Source organism: Pinus tabuliformis, chromosome 4_1 (genome assembly GCF_031772625.1).
Source record: "Pinus tabuliformis cultivar Carrire ecotype Pingquan chromosome 4_1, CPIR1, whole genome shotgun sequence".
Lineage (NCBI taxonomy): Eukaryota > Viridiplantae > Streptophyta > Pinopsida > Pinales > Pinaceae > Pinus > Pinus tabuliformis.
The window spans coordinates 132,511,575-132,534,761 of NC_142303.1; positions in this window are offsets into that span (position 1 = coordinate 132,511,575).

The following is a 23,187-nucleotide window of genomic DNA, read 5'->3' on the forward strand; positions in this document are numbered from 1 at the left end:
ACCATTCTTTATGCTATTTTGGGGGTATATCAAACCTCACTTGACCCAACAACACCTTGAATCGCTAATCCAACTCCCACACAGATTCAATCACTGTTTGTTTGATTTCTTTCAACTCTATGATACACTACGACTATGATTTCGGATTCTTGAATTCTGATACCAATGCTTTCTTAATTTCATCCAACGAAGCAGTTGGGTTAGTCACAGAATACTTCATATACCAAGTTAGCGCTCTTTCTCGCAGTGACGTGACGAGATACGCCTTTTTTACACCATTATTATCGATTTGTCTTGCTATCCATATTGCATCATCTATAAACTAGAACTAATCAAGTTCCTTTGATCCCAATCCTTTGAAAATAGGCAGCTTAATGTCATCGGCCATGTTTCTTCTCAGGGGGCTAGGTTGAGGGGGCGGAGGTGGGGGTGTAGGGGAATTATGGGGATTGGGATGGGGTGTAAGGGGGCTAGATGGATGGGAATCCCAAAGACACCTTGATTCTTCTCAGCTCTTAAATTTGACGCGCCTTTAGGACGGGCAAGGGAATATCTCGGGGTTGTAGGGTTACTTATTTATTTTTCACTCTCAGATCCTCCTAACAAGGGGCTATAATCAATTTCAATAAAATTCTTCGGATCTATTTTGTATCATTTTCCACTTCATGTAGACCTTGGTTCAGGATTGTTTCCTCTTCATGCAAACATCAATCTAACTACATTCACAAATTCCATTTTTTCGCACAATAACACCTTAATCCAGAGATTAAAATATTATAAGAACTTACCTCATGTTCCCTTGAAAAATCTTCGTTCATATTCACTATAGGGCACAATTGTGTCTATCGTAAACTCAATGGTAAATCCTCCCAACATTCTGTTGATCCAGAAATCAATAGCCCTAGATATATTGTTACTGATGTTCTTTAGTCGTCATATCAATTCAGGATTCCACTCAGGTTCTTCGTTCTTGAAACAAGACTTATGCTCATCAACTTAGATACCCACTCATACAATTCGATGTGGAACGAACAAAAGAATATTTCGTATTTCTCTTCGAAGAAATACTTCTGCAACCAATCTTCAATTGATAATTTAGGGTTTCTATTCTCTTTCTCCACAAATTATTCTTCTTTTTGTTCAACCCACTCCTGGATTTCTTTCTTCAATGAGCGTCAAAACATATCCCTCAAGAAGATCCTAGTCCCGGAAACGAAACAATTTGTTGGTTTAAGAGGGCTTCACCCAGGTTCAAAGTTTGTTGCACACCAAAAAAACCTTCAACCATTGGCCCTCTCAGGAATGACCTGCAAACATATCACAGTCTCACCCAAAATAGTTATGGGAGGCTACAGAACTAGGTTTCTACAACTAGAGGGATATGCACGATGTTGCGTCCTTGTACTTACTTATGTTTTCTAACTTCCTACAACTTCGCATACATAAATAAATTTGTGTTGATGATTATATTTATAGAATTGCCCTTATTGCATCAAATAATGGAAAGCAGTATAACATGTATTCTTTCACGTGATTCAGTAAAAAGCATGCATAACAAAAATAACAACAACAGAGAATGATCAAAGAAAGTCGCACAATACTTCACCAAAACTTCTTCTTTATTGATAATGATCTTCAATACATGCTCTTTTTCGACTTGAGCACCCAGCTACAGGTGGTTTGCACACTCAGCTGTAGACTCTTCTAGGCCTCCGTGCACCTAGCTATGGAGCATTTCCAAAAACTACAGACTACAGATGCAAATACAGAGATTCAATTCACTTATGATAACATTATTCAATTATAAAGTATTACATCTCCTTATATGCATTACATCATTACAAAAACCATGGTCCACATACCATGGATCCAACAAAACAATGACTAATACCTGAAACTCATTACAAAATAAGGGTCTTTGACCCACCCTAAAGCCCTTAAATGTAGGTTTTAACCTCGTACAGAAATTACTTGCATACGAATTCTAAAACACAGAAAATAAACAATGCGAGAGCATAACACATAAAACACATATACACAGAGATTTTCCCCTGGATTCCAAAACCGAGACTACTAGCTTGATTTTTCATTATGTTCCTTTCAATGTTACAATACATATTTATACATGCCGAAGCATCCAATACCATGGACCGAAAACCTTGGCGTCCAAAACCATGGACCAAAAACCATCGTGTCCAAAACCATGTGCGAAAAACACGCACAAAACCATAGGTGGGTTTGCCCAACCTAATATAGGGTCCAAAACCAAAATTTTCCTGGGCGCTGCCTCGAACCCCATAGAGTGGGGTTACTTGCACTCCTCAAACCCCCTGTGACTCTTCCTGCTACGCAATCAGCGCAACGAAGGGGGGGGGCTCTGCCCCCTTCTAACCCACCGGTTAACTACGTGGGCTAGTCATGGAAAGAATATAACACAACCCAACACTAAAACACCACGCAATGAATATAACTTCATCGGCTCCACGCGCTCCGCTCCTCAAAATGCAGATTCTTTGACCCAAAACATGGACCAAGTTGGGTTGCGCCCAACACACCTGTAGATTACATTTTCATGATATGTTTGAGGAAATTCCTATCATGGCTAATAGGGGTCTAATCAAGGTCTAATTCAATTAATTGCTTTTGCACTATCATTTCCCTGTTATCCTACTGTTCTGAAGATGTCATTCTATTATGGGCAGTGACCTGGGCTCTGGGCCTAAAAAAGTGGCTCAAATCCTGGGGATGTTGGTAAAGTATTGTGCAAAAAAGTCTCTAGACGCTCGCTTGCAAGCCTGTGAGAGCATCCAGAGGTCCTTGGACGTTGGCATGCCCATAACATGAGAGTGTCTAGAGGTCAAGTGGTCCAAAATCTCAGTGGGACCCAGGGGATGGTTGACAAAAAGGTTGGATTGGTTCTCGAGGGTCCTAATGTTGATGTTGAATGTTTATATGGTGTGTTTCCATGTTCCACTTCCTTAACGTGACTTAGGAGGTTGAATCATATCATATTGGCCTCTTGTCACATGTTTACTCCGACTAGTCGGTTGCTTGGATAGATGTGGGAGGAGGGTGTTACAAAGTGGTATCAGAGCATGGTTCACCCCTCGGACTGGATGGGCGGTGTGTTTGTCATGCATTCATGTCGGTTGCATATGTGTTCCTTATGCTTGTAGGCCATGTGCTTATTGAATTTTCATGTTGTTGATCATGGTGGTAGTGATGTTGCACTGTGAAGGTTGATGGTGTTTTTGTGGAATGTGTCGTTATGAGTGTATGGTTGTATATGCATTTGTTAGGCATGTCGGTGTCTATATGTTGTTATGCATGAAATTTCATGGTGAAGGTTGTTGTGTATGAGGTAATTACATGCAATTAGGTCATCGTGATGTTATTGGTATGTTATGGTGCTAATGTGTTGGCTGAGATAGATCAGGAGATGCAGATCATTAAAGTGAAGTTTCAATAATGGACTTCGAGGTAAGAGCAGATCATCGTACAAGTATTGTATGTTTGGCATGCAGGTATGTTAGTTAATGGATTTTTATATTCATTAGGGTTATACACATTAGGTTTATGTACATGTCTATTGATGTTATGGTTACATACATGATATATTCTATTTGATTAGTGTAGTCATATGCACATGTGTTAGATTGTCATGAAGGATAGTAACATGTGGTTGTATGCATTGCTATTGTTGTTTTATGTTAGGTAACTTGATGATCATGCTATATGTTTTTGATGAGTATGTTATAGGTCAACTTGTTGTTGATATAATTAGTTTTATGATCATGTTATATGTCCTTGATGAATGTGTTAAATGTTAACTTGTAGATAGCTCGATGATTATGTTATATGTTGTTGATGATAATGTTATATGTTAACTTATTGTTGTTATATGTTAGTTAACTTGATGATGAGGGTTATAGAATTAATATATTGATGTTATATGTATCATGCTAAATTGGATTGGCCTATGTAGATGGTTAAGTTTATGACATTCAGTTGTGAGTCAACTTATTGTATTAATCTAGACTGATCGTATATATGTGATTGTTATGCATGAATAACAAATGTTTATAAGATTATGATGTGAACATGTTATTTAATTACTATTATGGACATCATGACCTTATTTGTGGTTGATTTGATATGTTGTGAAGTTATATTGTGCCAATGTGGATTGATTGTGGAGACAATATTGTCTCCCATGATATACATGAAAGTATGAACTTTCTTATATCGTCTACTTTGTGCTTGATTGTTTGACTATGTTGTTTATTTCGTGTTTGTACATGTTGTATATGCAGTGCTATGTACATGTGGTGTTGTGTGCATGTTGTACATGTGGTGATATGTACATATGGTGTTGTGTGCATGATTGTACAAGTGGTGTTGTGAGAATGTGGTGTTGTGTACATGTTGTACATTTGGTGTTATGTGCAAGTGGTGTTGTGTACATGTGGTGTCATGTACATGTCATGCATGTGGTGTTGTGTACGACTAGCATTTTATAAACATTTTATTGGTGGTATGATATACATGTCGTGTTGTGTACACATTGTATAGCTGGTGCCATGTACATGTGATGTTGTGTACACGTCGTGCAGGTGGTGTTGTGTATAGGTGGTACTGTGTACATGTTGTACATGTGGTACTGGTGTACATATGGTGTTATGTGCATGTCATACATGTTGTGTTGTGTACATGTGGTACTACTATGTATGTGCATTGTATAGTCGTGGTATCGTGACATGTGTATTCATTGTGTTGTACTATGTGTATTGTGTTGTACACCAAATGTAGAAGTATGTATGTGTTGTGTTGTACATTGGATGTAGGTGTATGTATGTATTTTGTTTTGTCGTTCACTGGGTGTAGGCGTATGTATTGTGTTGTGGCGTACACTGGGTGTAGGTGTATGTGTTGTATGTCAGATGTAGGTGCATATATTGCATGGTGTGGTATGTTGTGTGTGGGATGCACATTATGTGTATGTGCACATGGTTGAGGAGAAGGAATTGGGTGTTATCGAGTGTGGCAACTAATTCAGAGTGCATACATAATAAGGACAAGGGTAGAAGCTATGGATTGATTAAAGGATAAGTATCATTATTCTATTTTAGTTTTATTATGCATGTGATTTATGATTATGGTCTATGTTGATTACATGTGATCTATAATTCTAGTTTATGATGATTGCATGTGATTCATGATTTTGATCTATGATGGTTGTACTTTGAGCTAACCTAATGTGATATTTTTATACATGTTGATTTGGTCAAAGACGCTAGTTTGACTTGTTGTGATAGGAAATAAACAGGATTGCAAGTGTACCTTATTGATGAGCTACCAATGAGGTAGGATGTGAATTTATTTCAATTTATTTCAAATCTAATGGAAATTATGTGCTTGGTACAAGAATGCATGAGAATTCCCAATTGGGTGGTTGAAATTGACTGCAAGAATTAGCAATGACAACAAAAGGAATTGGAAAATACAGAAGTACGATGGTTAAAGCACTTCAGGAGTAGGGCCATTGTGGGACATTGGTAGTCAATAGTGTCCACTGATTCCCATGAGCATGCTATGACTGGTATGATGGTTTTAAGGAAGGGACGTGCCTTGGTTATTTGACCTTCTGATGCAAGAAAGCCTTGCCAAGGGATGGATTGCCTGGGATGTGTGTGCTAGCAAAACTTGGAAGGTGTGTGACTGCATGGAAGGGGATGATCGGGTTTCCCAAGAGACTATGTTGAAGAGAATGGAAGGTAGAGGATGGATTTTTTTGGTCATTAGCATTTCCATATGGAATCATATGCACTTTGGGAGTGTGCCCTGGAACAATGAGTCAGTAACTGTTCATTGAGAGGACAAGTGGTGAAGAATTATAGCACTGGACATTGGATGTAAATTTGACATTGACATTGGATTCTAAACTTGGGAAGGAGGTGAATCCTGGTACCACTTTGAGGGTGGAGGTGTGAGCCTCTGGATTCCCTTGTTGCAGATGCATGCATTGTATCCTTTTATTTTCTGGTTGAGAAAATGTGCATATGTGTATATGTGTGTATTATTGTAAATAATGTATCGCGTTGATTTATAAAGCTCCATAAACAATATGGTTATTTGTTGGGTGAAGAAAATGTGTATGTGTATATGTGGTTACTGTAAATACTGTAATGAGCTATGTTATAAAGCTCCAGTAAATGGTATGTTTTTCATGTTTCAACATTGGTCATTGTAAATACTGCAATGAGCTCTGTTATAAAGCTCCATGGGTAGTATGTTTTGTTTGTCTTGTTGGTTATAGGTATCGTTGAACACCGAGGATGGTGTTCCCCAAAGGGGATGGGTTCTCTAACAAACTTAGTTAAAAATCCATGTAAAAAAATATAATACCACAGTTGATGTGACTTGTATTCCAAGTTGAATGGTGGGAAAAACATCCTAGTGGGTGTTCATTCAGTTTATTATGGATAAGGAAATTGACAAAGGCAATGGAAAAGGCTTTGGAAAGGAATGAGGCATTTATTGGCATTTTATTTATGAAAATAATGAAAATTAGGAGAAAAAGGAAGGTGAAAGGTCATAGGTTGCATTTCAGGAGGAAATGAAGGAAAATAATGGAAAATGAAGAAAATAAAGGCCTCATTAATAAAAAGGCTTCTGAGGATCAGTAGGTAAGCTTGGTCAACTTAGTTTTGGAGCTCTCTCTCTATATTCTCTCTCTCTCATACTCTTGGATAATTAGAGTTTTCTTGGAGCACTCTTAGAGAGTGTGACATACTTGGAGTTTTGGAGCAAGAAGGAAAAGGAAGAGAAGGAAAGTGCAATAGGACATCGAGATCAGTGACTAAATCAGATTGTTCTTACCGGTACAAAGTTGCATGTATGTTCTCCTCACTAGTTTTGGCATGCATGGCACATGCATGTGGTTTCTTGGTCATAATATGTCACTGACATGGAGGATTGTCTGGATTGATAGTGGATTTTCCTAGACTTGCCATTTCCTGGATAGTCATGGTGTTGTGGGTTTATTTCTTTGTTTTCTAGTTGGTTCTCATGTTTCCTTAGTTTGGGTGGTGTTACTAGTTCCTAGAGCCTTGGTTGGACAAATGCTCTGAAGCCCTGTAATAACTTGGTTTGAGTTACTAGTCTTGTCGCCTTGGTTAGAAAAATGCTATGGGGCCCTTGGTGGGTTGAGTTACTAGTCCTGGAGCCTTGTTTGGACAAACGCTCTAGAGCCCGACAATAGTTATGGCTTGAGTTACTAGTCCTAGAGCCTTGATTGGAACAAACACTCTAGAGCCCTAGATGGCTCGGATAGAGACCGATCTGATGATAGTTTTTGATGTCCAACAATGAGGTGGAATCGTTGTTTGATGGCCTAAGGTGGATGGCCTCTGGAATCCCTAGATGGTTTTGGATTGATGTGTTCTATCAGATCCCACATTCATGCTTGGAATATGGCATGGGGGTGGAATGGTTGAAGAGAGATTTGACTCAGCCATTCTACGTTCATGTGGAACGTGGAAGTCCCATCCTGGCTTTGGATTTTGCTTCATCAATATGAGGTTATTTCTCTTTTTATCTCTATGAGTCTTATAGTGGTTTATACGTAGATTATATGGTTGTTGTTTCCATGGTATTTTTGTTATTATTATGTTGGTTATGATTATGTATTATGATAGTGGCTATGTATGGATCCCATCATGTTTTTACTTGTATATGAATGAACAATGTATCAATGGCCTAATGGATGAAATGAAGCTAAAGTGATAAGGAAACAATGGCTCATAGCGAATCTCAGATAAGTATGAACCACTATGCTCAAATATGTTATTTACACCTGTAGATTACATATTCGTGATATGTTTGACGAAATGCCTGGCATGGCTAATAGGGGTCTAGTCAAGATCTTATTCAAGTAATTTCTTTTGTACTGTCATTTCCCTATTATCTTACTATTCTGGATATGTCATTCTATTCTTGGCAATGAGCTAGGATCTGGGCCTAAAAAAGTGGCTTAAATCCAAGGGACGCTGGCACAACGCTATGAAAAAAGTCTCTAGACACTGGTTTATAGGCCTGTGAGAGCATCCAGAGGTCCTTGAACGCTAGCACGCCCATCACATGAGAGTTCCCAAAGGTTAAGTGATCCAAAATCTCTAGTGGGACCCAGGGGTTGGTTGACAAAAAGGTTGGATTGGTTCTTGAGGGTCCTAATGATGATGTTGAATGTTTGTATGGTGTTTTTCTATCGGTTCCACTTCCTTAACATGACTTAGGAGGTCGAATTATATCATAGTGGCCTCTCATCACATGTTTACCCTGGCTAACTGGTTGCTTGGGTAGATGTGGGAAGAGGGTGTTACAACAACTGTGAATGTATGACATGTGAATATATGTAAATGTTGTAAAGAGTTGTAAATATAAAACTCCAAAGATAGTATGCAGTTGTTTTCCTTAATTATCATCTTTCTCTATTTATAGGGATAAAGAACACCAAGGACGGTGTTCCCCCAAGGGGGAGGGGTCTATAACAACCCATCCATGAATGGCTTGATTTGGCTATCTAATCTAATAATGTAATTGAATTATCAAATATTAAATAGGCTAATTAAGGGACTGATCTAGGTGGATATTGGTGGCCACCCGCCAAGTCCACTTGGACCCCCACCATTGTTCCTTGCAGCTTTTCAATTTCCTTAATTGTAGCACAATTTACTATTTTTAGCAGTTTTTTGGGCCCTGAACTTCCGGAGCCATTTTGAGGCCCTAAACGATGTTTTTTGGGAAACCTAGGAGCAACATCGGTCCATGATATAATTTCTCTCTCCCCAAAGTTGTAGCTCTCAGATAGATATTTCTAACAAGATATTGTGCGCGTCAAACGGAGATCGTATGCCAAAGTTACGACCCCGGGAAGTTGATGTACCAATTTAGCCAAACGGGGCCCACAGTTTGGCGTTTCATATTCTAGGGTTAGGTTTTTGGATGTTTAGGGTTTTCTATTGTTTCTCAAAAATAAATAGGCCTTCGAGCCTCATTGTAACATAGTTCAGAGGCATCTAGCCGCCACATCTCTTCTCAGAGATAAGCTACCATCGCCCTAGCTGGTTTATTTCCGTTTTTGTTTGTAAGCATATTTCAATATTTTACGGCAATGAAATGAAGTATTATTTCTGCTGCATCTCTGTGTTTATGGTTATCTCTATAATTTGTTGCGTTCTTGTTTAAATCCGGATCAGTGGTATCAGAGCGGTCTTCTTTTTCTTTGTTTTTCTTTGCATGTCCCCAACGAGGTCGGGATATAAGGAGTTAGGGCTTGAACTAGTCAAAGCTTTGCAAGACCAGCCTCGCAAATCCTGATGGCCTCCCATGGTGAATGAAAATAAAGACAAGGGTGCAAGAGATCCTATCAAAATCTTGCTCGAAGAAGCCCTCGAGCTACAAAGGAAAAGATTGTTTTCGCTCTTCTCAAAGCAGCCCCCCACGTCAAGGACTAGTGGGAAACCTACTGCGAGCAGAAGGATGAAAGTACAGGCTCACTATTTTCAGCTGCACCCACTTGGAATTCATTCTGGGATGCCATCAAGGAGTAGTACTACCCTGTCGGAAGCTATGAGGATCAATACATAAAGTGGACCACGCTGTGGCAGGGAAGGGACCAAGATGTGCCAGAGTTTACCAATATTTTCCATACCCTTCATACAAAGTTGGGTATTAAGGATTCGGAGCAAAATTTGGTACTCAAATACCATGACTGCCTACACAAGTACATCCAGGAAGAAATAGAATTCCTGAACATCTCCTCGCTCAGCACGACATACTAATATGCCATCAACGTCGAGCAAAAGTTTAAACAGAAGAAGCGAGACTTTGGATTTGCGAATCTGAAGCAAGGGAAAGGTGCCCCCAAACCGCAGAACAAAGGACAAAGCCAAGACAGGGTAGCCCAAGACAACCCACCAAAGCTGCAAGCAAATAATAGCGCCACGAAGCCGAAAAAGGACACGGGAAAGTGGTGTGAGTTTCACAAGAGCTCCACTCACAACACAAGTGAGTGTCGGGCCAAGCAGTCATTGGTCGTCAAGCTAAAGGTTTTAGAATCAGATGCATGTTTTGACTCTGAGTCAGAGCCTGACAAGGGGAATGAAAAAGGGAAGCAGATTATCGATGCAGAGTCGAACGCCACCATTGCCATCACGAAGATCCAGAAGGAGGAACCCGAAGATCCAGAGGAGGAGGAGTGTCTCTTCCACTCCCATATGTGGGTAAAGGGCTCCCTGCTGCAGTTCATTGTCGACAACGAGAGCCAAAAGAACCTCATTTCAGTAAAGGTCGTGAAGCGGCTAGGCTTACTAACCATAGCACATCCACAACCGTACACCATCGGGTGGCTTCACCAAGGATGGGATCTTCACGTGAGCCAGCAGTGTCGCCTTCCATACAACATCAAGCCCTTCACGGATGAGGTATTGTGGGACATTTCTCCCTTTGAAGTTTGTGATGTATTATTAGGACAACCATACTTGTGGAAGTGACATGCTGTGTATGAATTAAGGCCCCGTGCTGTTATTGTTACTTTGGGAAATAAGTTGTACAGGATACCTGAGGTAGCAACACCTATTGCCATCTCTTTGGTTACTGCAAAACAATGTAGTAAGCTCATTTCCAAAACTGGGAAATTTGTTTTCCTGATGATACGCCCTCAAGGAAAGAAGAAGATAGTGGCCATGACCTCCAGATAAGGCCTCTCCGCATGATAACTACAGATGGACAAGGTCGTGGAGGAGTACGAGGACATCTTCACCTCCCCTGCAGGGGTTCCTCTACACTATCAGGTCAAGCACTCCATCGATCTGATCCCAGGTGAGCCGCTACCCAATGGACCAATCTATCAATGCTCCGTTATGGAGAACGATGAAATCAAGAGGCAAATTTAGGATCTGCTGCAGAAAGGTCACATCCGTCTGAGTTCATCACCCTGTGGGAGCCTGATCGTGTTGGTACAGAAGAAGGATGGGACTTGTAGACTCTGTAATGACTATCGAGAACTGAACAAGATCACTGTCTGTAATAGGTACCCAATCCCATGGATTGATGACCTCCTGGACCAACTGAAGGGGGGAAAATATTTCAGCTAGATCGATTTGAAGTCAGGATATCACCAGGTACCAATCGAACCCTCTGATGTGTGGAAGACTACCTTCAAAGCCAAGGAGGGCCTTTTCGAATGGTTGGTTATGCATTCCAGATTGACGAATGCTCCTGCAACCTTCATGAGGCTAATGGATGACATCTTTCATCCATTCACCAACTCATTTGTAGTGGTATACTTGGATGACATCCTAATCTTCAACCAGAGTTGGGAGGAGCACCTCCACCACATCTGACAGGTTCTCCAAACACTGCGGCAACACAAGTTATGTGCCAATTTGGAGAAATGCACTTTTGGTGTGACCCGGGTTCAGTATATGGGATACATTATTGATGAACAAGGGGTGCATGTGGATCCAGCCAAGATCCAAGTCATTCGAGATTGACCATCTCCAACCACTCTGATAGAGCTCCGCAACTTTCTAGGTCTTGCCAACTTCTACCGCAGATTTGTGTTGTGATTTTCTCATATCACTTGGCCCTTGAGTCAAGTCACCAAGGGAGGAGCGAAAGAAAAATTCTTTTGGTCTGAATATCAACAGAAGGCATTCACAGAGTTGAAAGATCACCTCTGCTCGACACCATTTCTCGCATTACCAAACTTCCAACAACCATTTTCGAGACAGATGCCTCTGACTATGCTATTGGGGCATCCCTTACTCAACATGGGCATCGAGTGGCATATCACAATGAGACACTTTCAGACACAGTCAGGAAGTATCCCACTTATGACAAAGACATGTATTCCATTATGCAGGCCTACCGACAATGGAAGCATTACATTTTGGGGAAGGAAGTAGTCATCCACACAGACCACCAACCCCTGCAATTCATACAGACCCAAGGGAAATTACAAAATGATTGCCATCAGAAGTGGTCCACATTCCTGCAACAGTTCCATTTGAATATCAAGTATAAGAATTGCAGCACTAATAATGTTGCAGATTACCTCAATCAACCACCGATCATGGCATTTACCATGGTGCTTAACTCTTTTGGGCATGAGACTTCTGATTGGCCACTTCTCTAGAAAAGCAACCCAAAATTTGGCCACATGTACCAGACACTCTTGGAGGGTCAGCATGTTCCAGATTTTCACCTCCAGGATGCCCTTTTATGCAACCTGGGTCACCTTTGTGTTCCTTCAAGTGAGCATGCCAAGATGATTTTGGAAGCACACTACAGTCGGGCTGCTGGGCATTTCAGGTTCAAGAAAATGGTGCCAGTACTGCAGAAGTATTTCTATTGACCGAATCTTCGACAGGATGTCGAGAAGCACATCATATCATGCACTGCCTGCTCCATTGCCAAATCAACCATCAAGAAGCAATACCTCTATACCCTGCTGCCTACCCCTAGTCGACCTTAGGAATCTATCTCCATGGATTACATGTTAGGCCTTCCTTCCACTAAGCATGGAAATGATTTTGTTTTTTTGGTCGTCAACAGGTTCTCGAAGATGGCCATTATGGCGGCCTACAAGAAGAATATCACAACAGAAGCCACTGCTAAACTCTTCTTTGAACGAGTGTGGGTACACTTTGGGATCCCACAGTCTATCATATTAGATCGGGACAACAGGTTCCTCATCACATTTTGGTCCAGTCTCTGGTCGATGCTGGAAACCAAACTCACTAAGTCCACAGCCTTCCATCCTCAAACTGATGGCTAGACAGAGGTTGTCAACAGGATGATTGTACACATTCTGCACATGTAAAACTCAAAGCATCCACGCACATGTGACGAGAGCCTCCCTTGTGTTTAGCACAGCTACAACCGGGCTCTCCACAACTCGACTGGCCACAACCCTTTTCAGGTGGGCTTGGGATTCTAGCCATTATGTCCCATTAATGTGGCCATGCCATTTGTAACTACTCACGCAGATTTGGCTCATGTCCAGTCTGAAACAGATAAGGAAAACAACTTCATTGAGCACATCCAACATATTCTCCAGCAGGTCCATGACATTCTGGAGAAATCAAATGCCAAGTACAAGCAGCGACATGATCAACATCGGGTGCCACACAAGTTTCAGGTGGGCGACAAAGTCTGGTTGCATTTGCAAAAGGAATGCCTTATCGGAGCCTATCGAAAACTCAGACGACTCCGATATGGTCCTAACACCATTACCAAGGTTGTGGGAGACAATGTATTTGAGCTCAGAATTCCCCCATTCCTTGGCCTACACCTAGACTGTTCAATGTGGACCACCTTCGGCCATACTTTCCACCATTACTAGACACCTCCGACATTGCAGAACAACACACACCCACAGATTTAAATCCAGATTACATGGAATAAGCGGAAACTGATCAAATCATGGAAACACAGATCAAGCACACTCACCAACAGAATATCCAACTGTATCGAGTTGTCAAAGCAGGCCAACTCCTTAACCAAGGCAACTGGCTCACTAGGGACCAAGTTCAATAGAAGTTTCCTCATCTCATGGATGATCTCAACGCAATGGGGGAGGAATGATCCAGGTGGATATTGGTGGCCACCCTCCAAGTCCACTTGGAACCCCACCATTTTTCCTTTCAGCTTTTCAGTTTCCTTAATTGTAGCACAATTTACTATTTTTAGTAGTTTTTCGGGTCCTGAACTTCTGGAGCCGTTTTGAGGCCCTAAACGATGTTTTTTGGGAAAACTGGGAGTAACATGGTTCCGTGGACTGATGTTGCTCTTCCCAAAGTTGTATTCCTCGGATAGATCTTTCTAACGAGATATTGGGCGCGTCAAACGGAGATCATATGCCAAAGTTACGACCCCAGGAAGTTGATGTACCAATTTACCCAAACGGGGACCACAGTTTGGCGTTTCATCTTCTAGGGTTAGGTTTTTGGATGTTTATGATTTTCCATTATTTCTAAACAATAAATAGGCCTTCGAGCCTCATTTTAACACAGTTCAGAGGCATGTAGCTGCCACATCTCTTCTCAGAGATAAGCTACCATTGCCCTAGCTGGTTTATTTCCATTTCTGTTTGTAAGCATATTTCAGTATTTTAAGGTTATGAAATGAAGTATTATTTCCGTTGCATCTCTGTGTTTATGGTTATCTCTGTAATTTTTTGCGTTATTGTTTAAATCCAGACCAGGGACATAGATTCCAAGAGGTTTGGGGAGGCCAAATTGCTTGGGAAACTCAAATTTCTTGTTGAAGGAAGGAAAATCTGAACTATATGACACCCATTAAAGGTTGGTTGTTGATATTTAAATGCATTGGATGGGAATGTTTCTGGAAATTAATTGGGCTACAATACTAGGGAAAAGCCCATGCTCTCTTGGAAACCATAACAAGGAAAAACAAATAGTAAAAGGACAAGAAAAAATAATGAGAGACAAGGGTGTTGGCGTGGAACTAGCAACAACAAAAAACAAGAAGACAAGACTCATGAATCCCTATTTTCAGCTAGTGGATTAGTGTGTATTCCCTTGAGTAAGACCACCTTAGACCCTTGGAATCTGGCTCAAGGGTGATAACTGCAAGTAGCGTGGCTACAATTTATCTATGGCTTGGTGGATATTTGAAGTCTTGAACTCAGTTTCCCATCTCCATTACAAATTCAAGATAAGTATTTCTCATGTGTAATCCTTGTATGGCTTCTAGAGTAAAATGTGAATGACTAGTAGGCTAGTGCTTTGCATGATAAGTCTTGAGTCATTATGTAAAGATGACAATTAACAGGTTATGGCCCATATGGGGATGTATCAATAAGCATGAATGTTTCATAGGATTGATGGTTTTATGCTAACCTTCTACTGCAGGTTGGGTTCACCGGTACCAACACATGGATTGCACTAGTGAAATTCTTGCTCCGTGAAGCCAATGGGGCCGTTTCTAAGGTTTGAATAACTTGGGTCCATTGTGTTGTTAATGTATGAACGTGTGAATGCACCTTTATGCCGAGATGGTAATGATTGGCATGTCAAATATATCTGAATGTGTGTGCATCTTTGAAATGAATGATATTTTTAATTAAACTAAGTGTGTGCTTCTGAACTAGAAATGAAAGTGTTGTGTGAATAGTTTGCTGATGTTGATCATAGAATATGTGATGCACAAAATGTGTAATGAGTCACATGATAATAAGGACCAAGCTACGACGTTGAGTTGAACCTTAATCGGAATGCACTACTTAATGGTGTTGATAGAAACAAATTAATAAATAACACATACAGTGAAGCCTTGAAGGTGTTTACCAAGATCTATTTTTTTTTTACTAAAAACGTGATAATATTGGCATAAAAATCCTCTTTTATTACTAGATAATGGTTACAATAGAAATTCCTATGTCAAAAAGGTCTGTGAATAGACATTTAGATGTATAAATGTACATATACACATATTGGATATAACTCTGTGATTCCAACTCTTGGGCATTGTGCTAATGTTGAGGAATCGCTCCTCTTTTAGATATAATGACTCGTGACCTTGCAGTAAGGGATTCCTCATCCTTGCATTCTGAATGGTAGGTACCGCTATTTCATTGGTGTTGTTGCTAAACCTTGGGGCCGAATGCCCTAGAGGTCTTTAACAAACACCACAGTGTAGCTGGTGGAGGTATTGTAAGCTATAGGGCTGTCAGGAACCATTATAGGCTCCTCAACCTTGAATTTGTAGCAACCTCCATTCTCATTGCAGGGGCTTGACGATGAGGGATACATGTCCCTACCAATAGCCAAATGCCCCAGAAACCCTTGAGTGGTGATATGGAGCTGCTTATAGGCTTGATTTGGAGCATGGAATCCATGGAATGTGGCTGGAGAGGTGAAGTCCCTTCAAGAATCCACTATAAGTTCTTAGAAAAGGACAATTGAAAGGTTTCTAGAGTCGGCATGTTTGGAATCCCCTGTCCTTAAACAGGGAATACCTGAGGGTTAGGAACTCATTGGAGTGGATTCCACCCAATATCGGGAGGTTTAACCCCTTAACCTTTCCAAAGGTGCAAGCAATAGATAGTCAGGATCGAAACACAGGGATGATGTGGAAAATGACGTGTGCCCATTGATTCTACTATTGGTGGGTAGGTTGGCCCAAAACCCATATAATCCTGGGCGCATAGCCTGGAGGGATCAGAATAAGGCATAATATAAAGTGTTGGGAAATGTGGCGGCATTATAGTGGCACTGGAGGCAATCAGATAGACAAGCCTTGAGGTCCAAGAAGTGGCTTTCTACCCAATTTATTGTGTATATCAACAAAGAAGATCTACTACAAGGACACCCCTTCCAAAACCACAATACACTTAGGAGTGGTCCCAAAATCGGACTTTGGAACTAGGTGTTTTTTTTTATAGTGTAGGTTGATTCGAAGACAAGGCCTAAGAGGGCTCTCTCTCTCTCTCCTCTGATAGGAAAAGTGACAGAAATTGATTGGCTTGAATGGCATCAGAGAATGACATCAATAGGTCGACACATGGGAGGAGTGAGGTCATGACCTGGAGGTATGACCCCTACGGTTAATAAACAGGCACAAAGCTAATTTGTTTGGTACAGGGCGCTAGGACACGGTGACAATGAACAAAGTGACAACCAATAGAAACTGTGTTGTGGAGCCCATAGGATAGTTCATCCTAGGAGGAAGAGCCCAACAGGTTGATATTCGTGCGTAGGTGAAAGCGTTGGGAAAATCCTAGCGGATGAGGTTAGAGGTATATGTGGCCAGGCCAACTCCATTCTGGTGGCAATATTGGTTGGGTACTGGCCCACATACCACGTCGGTCCGCTAAATTTCTCCTAAAGGTTTACTGGTGTGGAAGAGTCGAAGGCACCAGGTAAGGCCTAATGGGATGATGCAAGTGACTGCATGGAAGGACCCACCTTAATACTGTGACGTTATTAGTCAAGTTTTTTCCCACCTGCCAAGTTAGCCCTACAGGTTAGTCCCAAAGGAATAAAGTGGGGAGTTAATCTCAAGGGCTGAGAAGGTAGGTTGGAAGGATGAGGTGGGTCTCACCATGTGGTGATACACTTGCAGGAATGGTTGCAGTGGCAAACACAAGTGGGAGGACAGGCCAATGGGAAGGGAATTCATAGTCACACCTTCCACCCAAGACCAGTAGTGGAGTCCTAGTAGTTGGTAGGTAGTGCACTTTACAGTGTGTTGGAGGGGACCTAGTAGGATGATGATAGTTGGTTGTGTAGGACATCCACGCAAGCCTGACAATGATGTTATTGGATGGGAACAGACCCGTAACCAAATCAACTCGACATTGCAATAAGGTGGATATAGTGATGCCCTGAGGGAATTTTTTCAAGATGTCGTGCGTTGGGAGAAATGGAAGCGAATGGCAGACAAGTGTGAGGCCAATGAGGAGATGGAACGGGGGCCCGCTATCTCGATAAGCTAGAATCAGAGAAGTCGAAAGCTAACCTAACTTGTAATTTGGGACACCATGGGTGAGATAATGCCAAGACCAAGAGCAAAATTGTGCTGGCAAACGACACCAATCAATGATAGCATAGGGGTGTGGGGACGCAGACCCCACAAGATATGTGGCCCATAATATTAACCCTTGCAGGTTATAAAGGAGGCATGAAGGATGACGTCGAGATGGAAGGGGCTACAGGTTAAGCCCTACCATTGGTCACTTCATGAAGAATGGGACTAGGGGTGTGCCGGAAATAATCAAGGGCACAGAACATTGGCGGGGATGGAAGCTTCGGCCTTGTGTATGGCCTATGGTCATTTCGTGTAGAAATGAGATTGATGGCACAGAGTCATTAGTGAAAGGGATTCGGCTCAGAAAGGGTTAGAAAGGATAAGCGCCTAGCAGAATGGAAAGGAATGAGAGGAAAAAAGAAGAAAAAAATTACCCCATCCCTTGAGGTGACAGAAGGGGTTGGGTAGGTTATAATGAGGATTGAGTTTGTGATGATGTCCCAGATACACTCTTTTGGTCCAAGATTCCTTGCTTTTTTATATTTTATTGTGAAACTTGGGTTTTGTTGAAAAATGTGCAACAAGAAATGCTAAATTTAGGAAGTGCTAAAAATAGAACTGCTAAAAATAACACTTCTAAAAATAGCAGTTTGGCCAATGAGCATTTTGGCCACCTTGGGTGAGAGGTGAAACTACTAAAAATAGCATCTTCTAAAAATAACATTTTTGGGTCCCTTCCTATTTATAACAGTCCCTGGTCTATCTATAGGAAGTAAATTCGAATTTGGTCATACCACCAATTTGGAATATTAATTAATTAATTCTCCATGAGTTAGTTAGTTAAGGAAAAGAAAACTTGAAGTCTTTGTGAGAACATGCAATTATTTCTCCACTAATTGGGGAATGTGTCCTTGATTTTCTCCACTGATTGAGGAATTAAGGATGAGTTATATATTGAGAGGATCAATTGACTTAGTTTAACTTAGTCAAGTTCAGTTAGATTATTTTAACAAGTTGTTAAATTAATGATATATAGTTTGTTGATGCTTGCATGCATGTGACAACTATTATTTTCAGATAACTGTGTATTCACTCATAGATAACTGATGCATGTCAGTTCTGTCAGAGACCTAGTTGAGATCAGAGAAGGGACAATGTACTATCAGTTGGATGAATATTTTTCCTATAAAGGAAGCTCATCCATGATGAGGATTTATCTCCTTCTGGTTTGTGCAGTTATTTCAAAGGTCAGTGTTGTGTGTGAGGTGAGAATCACACAAGTTGCAGCTGGAAGAACCAGGAAAAACTGTGCATAGAAATAGGAGGCTTGGAGGGAAGAGGAGAAGGTTTGTGAGAAGCCTTTGACTGTCTATGAGCAGCAGAGGGATTGTACTGAGAGCTGGATAGCTTCCGAGCTAAGGCTTTGTGTAATCCGGACTATATTTCCACTTGTATGATAATACAGAGATGGGGTTTTAGGCAGGTGCTTTCCCCAGGTAAATTATTCTGTGTTATGTGTGATTGGTTCCTTCTTATCAGTTATATGTGTTCTTATTGATGTTGCTCATGGTTGATTAAGCTTTCTTATAAATTGTTTGTAGAAGTAGATCAACTGTTTTTCTTTAGTACATTGCATTACCAAGTTGATCTACAATGGGAATTTCTACATGGTATCAGAGCTAACTTATTTGTAGAAAAAGTTCTACATGGTATCAAAGCTCGCTGATTTGTAGGAAAAATTCTACAAAATTCTACAGGTAGTGGTGTGAATAAAATTTCACTAAAGAAACATTTTTTTTGCAGAAGGTATTATGGAGAGTTTATGCCCCACTGAAAACCAATATCTATGCTCGATTAGCTTTGAATAAAAAAAATCGTCACCTAGGATAGGTTTCTAAGGCATGGTTTTTCCAATACTAATCGATGCCCCTTGTGCAAGGTTGAGGAGGAGACACATGAACATCTATCTGAGCGTTGTAGCTATATTTTATAGATTTCTGGTTTTCTATGAAATGAATTGAAGTCAAAATGTAGATGGTTGGGAGCTTCAATCCCTGATGCATATAAATCATGTTGGTTGGATAAGGCAGTTTATGATTTTAGAGTGTTTCCCTACCTGTTCATTGCATATGTGTAGTGTTCACAAAATCTTATCATTTTCCAAGGAAATTTCATTCCCTCGAAGGTATGCGTAGCCAAGAAGGTGGTGATAGCACAAGAATTTTAAGAAAATCCAAAATAGTCAAGGCCGAGGAACTTGATCATGCCAGAGATAAATTTTGGTCATTTTTTAGGCTATTTTGATGAGGTCAGTCAAGGCCATCCTCCTCAATGTGATGTGAGGGTTTTCCTCTATTTCATAAACACACACTTTGTGCAATGTATATATGTGCCAACCTCCATGCAAGGGCTATAACAAGAAAGTTGGGTTTGTGGCTATGTGGATTCTATTGGATTTGGCTAAGGAAAAATCTATAATGTGCCTCCATGTGTTGGGTGGCTCCAAAGTGATCATTGACTAGGAAAACTAGAAGGCTGAGGTGAGAATACAACGTTTGGAAACCCTACTCTCTGACATCCATGGTGCTGCTAGATATTTTGAGAAATTATCACTCTGCCACACTCTTTGTGAGTTAAACTTGGAAGCTAATGTTCTATCAAAAAAGGTCTTTCTCAAGATAGTTAGAGTTGTCAAATATCATGAATTTTAATATGGAGAGGATATTGAGAATGTGGAGACCAATCTCTCTTTCCAGTTATCTAGTTATTTTCTATAGTGTTTTTCAAACCCATATTTGGGGTTATTTTTTTCCTGAGGAAAATTGTGGATAGGGTACCCTCCCCTAAGTTTACGGTTTTTTTTCTTTCTCTATGGTTTAGAGGATATTGTCATTTTGCTATAGTGTGGGATATAATGTAAGATGTGGTCTGAAAAGATAGTGAAAATAGTGTATGTATATATTTTTCACTAAGATATACATAAATTTTCTCTACTAAAAAAAAAAAAAAAAAAACCTACTAATATTGGGATGGCGGGTTGGGGGGAAACATTTTTCCTTTAAAATCAAGAAGAACATAGGTATGTTTGGGGTTTAGCTCACACTTCAAACAACGTTTTTGAATCATATGCGTTATATGAGACCAATTGTGAATATAAGAATTGAGGAGGTGATTGTTTTTGGCGATTCCTTGAATATAATTCACCATTTATATTCAAGCTCTCTCCCCTCAGATACGAAGTTAACTCTGATTTTCAAGCAGATTTATTAGTTGCATCAATCTATCCCCAAGAATAAATGTCTCCATGTTCTTAGATCGAATAACTCCAAGGCTGATCACATGGCTAATTTAGGATCAAGGCTAAATCAAGGTGAAGTTTCGTGGCAGGGGGAAAGGAGGTATGTGTCGATTCCTTAATGGTTAATGAGGAGACTTTAATGTGACATTTTATGCTTTGTATATTTTGGTTTTTGTTAGGTTAATATTGGAGAATATACAAGTGGAATGCTATAGATCTTGTATCATTTTGCTCAAAATTTTCAAGGTCATAATTTTGAAGATACTCGTTGATACATACTCTATTATGACCATGTCCACTTATTTTTACTTGCTTATGTGAATCGTGTATCTAAATTATATTTCAGCTCAGTATCTTTTAGTATAATAATTATTCTCAATTCTCGTTAAAGCAAAACAAAAAAACTATAAATTTATCCATACATTAAAGTATCTACCAAAAAAACTTTCAAAGTGAAAATAAAAATGAATATTTTATTTTTTTATATTTGCATATATAAATTTGTAGCTCGTCGTCTTAATGTTCATGAGGTTTATGCGTTTCCATTTGGACTATTAATTAGAATTATTTAACTCAAAAATATTATTTTATATTTAAATATTAATATTATTCAATATTTAATAATATAAATGCTATATATATATATAATGTAGTTAAAGTTATATCTTATTTTTCAAAGGTTTCTAATTTTCACTTAAGGGATTTCAAAATCAAATTAATTTACATTATAATATATTAATATTAATTATTTACTTTAAATTTATACTAATTTGTTATTATTTATTCTAAAATTAATTAAGTAATATTAAATAATATTTATTCTAAAATTAATTAAGTAATATTAACTAATTTTGTGAATCTTTTTGTTAAAAAAAAAATTAGTATGTGTTATCATGATTTCAATTATAATATAAAGTATCATGAATAAGATTAAAATATTTTTTATTTATTAAATTATTTAAATTTTATTCATGATATTATTAATAATTAATTATGTTATGTTAAAAAATTGATATTATGTTTTATATATAGGAAAATTTATCATAATTTAGTTGTCAATTTAGTTTTGGAGACAATTATTAGTACTTAATGATGTCTGATTCATCACTTTTATTTAAGAAAAAACAAGCCACCTCCAATTATTCACTGATGATCAATAAAAATAAAAATAAAAAATCTCTAAGATGCCTCTAAATCTTTGGCCACTTGTTTTCTTAAATTCAAGAAAAACAAACTCAACCAAAAAAACCCAAATTTAAAACATACTCGGAACTTGAAAATTCATTTTAAATCATATATAACTATTAACTATTAAATAATTACTTTAATATTTCAGTTGAAAAACATACAAGTGTAAAAGCAACATTAGTAATTTATTTATTTATTATTATTATTATTAATTTATTTTTTATTATTATTTTTTGTTATTTATTTTATTTATTAGTTTTATTGTTTTAAATAATTAAATTTTATTTTATTCTTTTTTACTTTTTGTGATTTTAATATTTTTTTTTTCTGTATAAAGACTATTCTATTAAAATTAAAGGAAAAAATATTTACAAAGAGGTTTGAACCTTTGAGGGGGTTGTAGCCTGCCCTCTATCAAAAAGACTGTTGCAGGTAGCACATTGCCTTCTTTTTACAAAAACGAGAATCATAGAAGTGGGAATTATGGTAAGCTTGAGAGACCCAAAACTAAACTGAGTTATATAAGATCGAAGCTTCAGGAGGAGCTGATCTTTTACAAAAATGTTGTCCTTTACAGTCACTATTACAAAAAGATGGAAAACCAAAATTATGTCGTGGAGACTGTAAAATTTCATGCTGATAAGGAAAGAAACCATGCACGTTGAGAATTTCACACAAAAACCAGAAATCATAAGATAACTTGCTGTCATGTCGCTGAAGCCAAGAGTAATTAAACCTGCGGTGGCCAGTCTGTAGCGTTCTCATTTCCCTGGTCGGGGGAGCTTACCCAGGTTACCATCACATTATCTTCAGGTTCCATCATGCTGTCTTCTGGAGGAAGAACAAGGTGCAGAATATTCCAGAGAGGCGCGCAGGCTCACAAGCTATAATTTGCTCTTGAGGTGAAGCTGGATGAGGGCGAAAGTCTTCCTGTTGGCCCTCTTCGTGCAACACAGCAGAGTCATTGAGGACATCTCCAGCCAAGCTGCCCTGAAAATGACTAGAATTTTGGGAATGAGACTGTTCCTTGGAGGTTTCGTCCGAGCTTGTAAGCTCATCTTCCTCCTCCGAGAAGATAACAGTTATAGTAGCTGAGATAAGAGGCTTATTAAGCCTGCTTCTGAACTTGAACCAGGTCGTTTGAA